Source organism: Delphinapterus leucas, chromosome 17 (assembly GCF_059928025.1).
Source record: "Delphinapterus leucas isolate spDelLeu-1000000601 "Yukka" chromosome 17, BTC_Dleu_Yukka2, whole genome shotgun sequence".
Taxonomy (NCBI): Eukaryota; Metazoa; Chordata; class Mammalia; order Artiodactyla; family Monodontidae; genus Delphinapterus; species Delphinapterus leucas.
In genome coordinates this window covers 68,429,468-68,432,321 of record NC_143145.1, presented here as the reverse complement: position 1 = coordinate 68,432,321, position 2,854 = coordinate 68,429,468, and the positions used below count along the sequence as shown (strand labels likewise).

Below are 2,854 nucleotides of genomic sequence, written 5' to 3'. Positions count from 1 at the left end.
TGCCACAGGGGCAGCCACGAGACCCAGACTTGTCAAAGTACCTGGTACCCCCAGGCTCAGTGATGACTGAGGGGTGTTGCAGACATAAGATCCAAAAAAGAACAAGCAGAGTTCACTTTAAGATGGCTTTACAAACACTGGGAAAGGGTTTTCTTGGGGCTGCGAAGCTGGGAAGTATAGCTGTCAGTGACCTTCTTGCTCACCATTTGGGGAGAATTTGTAGAATAAAAGCCAAGCAGAGCTGGGAGGGGAAGACAGAGCCCTGACTACCACCACCTTTGAGCCCTGTTTCCAGCTTTTCTGAAGCCAGTGCCACCTCTGACTCTCTGGTTTTATAAACCAAATAATCCCTTTTAGCTTAAGTTAGTTTTACTTGCAAACAGAAATAGCCCTAATACAAAGCCCGGGTCTAGCTTGAAACATGGAGAAATGGGAAGGATGTTTGCAAACATTAAAAATTATCTGAATTGCTTCTCAGACTTTTGGCTAAGATCAAGTGTAAAAATAATCTGAAATTCCTTTTTGATGACTGGGGAGATTTGTCACTGATCTCAAAACAATTCTCTCAACTAAAATCCCATATTTATTCTAAATAGGAATTGTATTTCCTCTTAATTTTTAGTTAGCAGTTTAAATAACTTCCTCTCTTTCTGCAAGAGAATTAAAGTTTGTACATATTGTTGTTGTTCCCTTGTTGTATTATTCTCCCAGACAAGTATTTACACTCCTGATACTGAGTTACAGCTGAAAATTACTTTGTCTCTGTCCTTCTGGAAAAGAAGGAGAAATAACATTGCTCGTAACCTAAGAAACTTGGAAATGCATTAAACCAGTCATCCTCAGATGATTCTGGCTCTGCGTCAGAATCGTCTGGGAGAGCTTTATTCCCCTAAAATATGAATTCTGGCTCCATTCCAAATCTTACTGGAAGGAGGCTGAGTTGAATTGATTTAACACTCAGCAATGCTATAGTGAAAGAAGTTATAATTTTTTCTTAAAGAGACAGAGATATTATCTCTTCCGTCGCTGGGCAGCATCCATGAGCTCATGAAAATCTGTTCAGCTTTGTGAATAGAGGAAGACTGAGCTACAGATGTAATTCCGGGAGCATCAAAATGAGAATAATGAGAATACACACATATATATTTCTACAAATATTCTACGGCTTTGTTCTGTAATGCAATGAAGTTGCTTGGAAAGAGTTTGATCCTCTTGACACTTGCCTTTTGGGCTTTTTGTGGTGGGCACAGAGTTTGGGATTCATTTTTCCTCACTACTTAGGCTCTCTTGAATATTCCACCCTATGCCCAGGAATTACAGGGTTTTCCACTCTGGCTGGTGAGAACACAAACTCTTCCCAGCTTTTCATGATCTCTGGGAGTTGCTCTTTTTGGGCCGTTGCTTCCCCAGCCCCAGATGGGTTCCTCACACGCTGAGGACTTGCTGGCTGCCACCAGCAAGTGGTACTGGAGCTCTCTCCACGGCGCTTCTGCTCCCCAGAGCTTGGACCTGACAACTCTCATTACCCTGGGCCTCCCTTGCCTTCCAGCTTTGTCTCCTCACATCAGGAGGCGGCTGGGCTCCACCTGGTTCCCCTCTCTGCACAGCAGCCTGGAAACACTCGCCAGGCAGAAAGCTGTGCTGAGTGTAGGGTTTGCCACATCTGTTTCCCTTCTCTCAGGACCACGTCCTTTCTTGCCTGAGAGTCCATGTTTTGGAAACCGTTGTTTCATATATTTCATCTAGCTTTTTAGTTCTTTCCATTCTTTTCTGTCCTTTTACTTCTTTAAATTGATCCTGGCTACTTCATCTTGGCTGAAGAAGTTTGTGACTTTTAAAAAAGACATTCTACTTTGGCAAAGTGGTGGGGGATGGTAGCAGGGGCTTCCTCTTGTGCTTACCCAATATGGTGGCTTTGACCGCACCCCTCCTGATGGACTCGTATAAGGTTTACTTCAACTGCCATCTAAGTCAATCCCAGGTATACATCCAGGTATGGGGGAGTAACCACAGAGCAGGGTCACAGACCCAGTGGACCCACTGTAAACTAGAAGTTGCCAAGGACCCTATTTATTTCCTGACCCCCCCATGTATGACCTCTCTGATAGGGGAGCCATGATGACATTTCAGGCTTCTTCTGTCCAGCAGTCCAAGAAATGTCTGGGTATCCTCCTTTCCTCACTGTATAATCACCTGACTAACTAACTGTAGGTAACTTCGGTGAAGAACTAGGGGCATCGTTATAGTAGCTACTTGACATGGTGCTGCAGGTTTCTTCCTCTGGGGGCTGGAACCAGCCTTACAGTCCATGGGTCCTGGGTCTAAATAGTGTTTCTTGTCTGAAAACATGGCAAGTCATGTAATTTTATCAAGCTGACCACATTTTATCGAGCTCAGCCTCCTGTTCAACCATTCTTGCATTTATTTATGACAAATAAAATGTTATATATTTAAGGTGTACAATGTGATGTTCTGATACATTGATATGTATACACTGTGAAATGATTCCCACAACCAAACTAATTAACATATCTATAACCCCCCACAGTTACCATTTGTCTGTGTGTGTGTGTCTGTGTGTGTGTGTGAGAGACACTTGAGATTTACACTTAGCAAATTTCAAGTACATAATACATTATTTTTAACTATAGTCACTATGCTGTACATTAGGTTTACTCTCGCTTTCATTTAATGATATATAATGAGCAATATCCTCATTGGTTGCTTCTGTTCTACTCCTTTGGGGCTCTATGTTCTAACCATCTCCAGAATTCTCTGAAGTTCAAGCCCCTTCAGCTGCAAATCTAGCCCGTTATTACAATAATTAAGACTCCTTAGGACATAGACAGAAGGG

At 42.7% G+C, this 2,854-nt stretch overlaps 1 pseudogene; it reads left to right on the top strand.

The window, feature by feature from the left end:
* The first annotated feature begins 466 nt into the window (after window positions 1-466).
* On the top strand, window positions 467-612 carry LOC115803737 (U2 spliceosomal RNA; annotated as a pseudogene).
* Window positions 613-2,854: the final 2,242 nt, after the last annotated feature.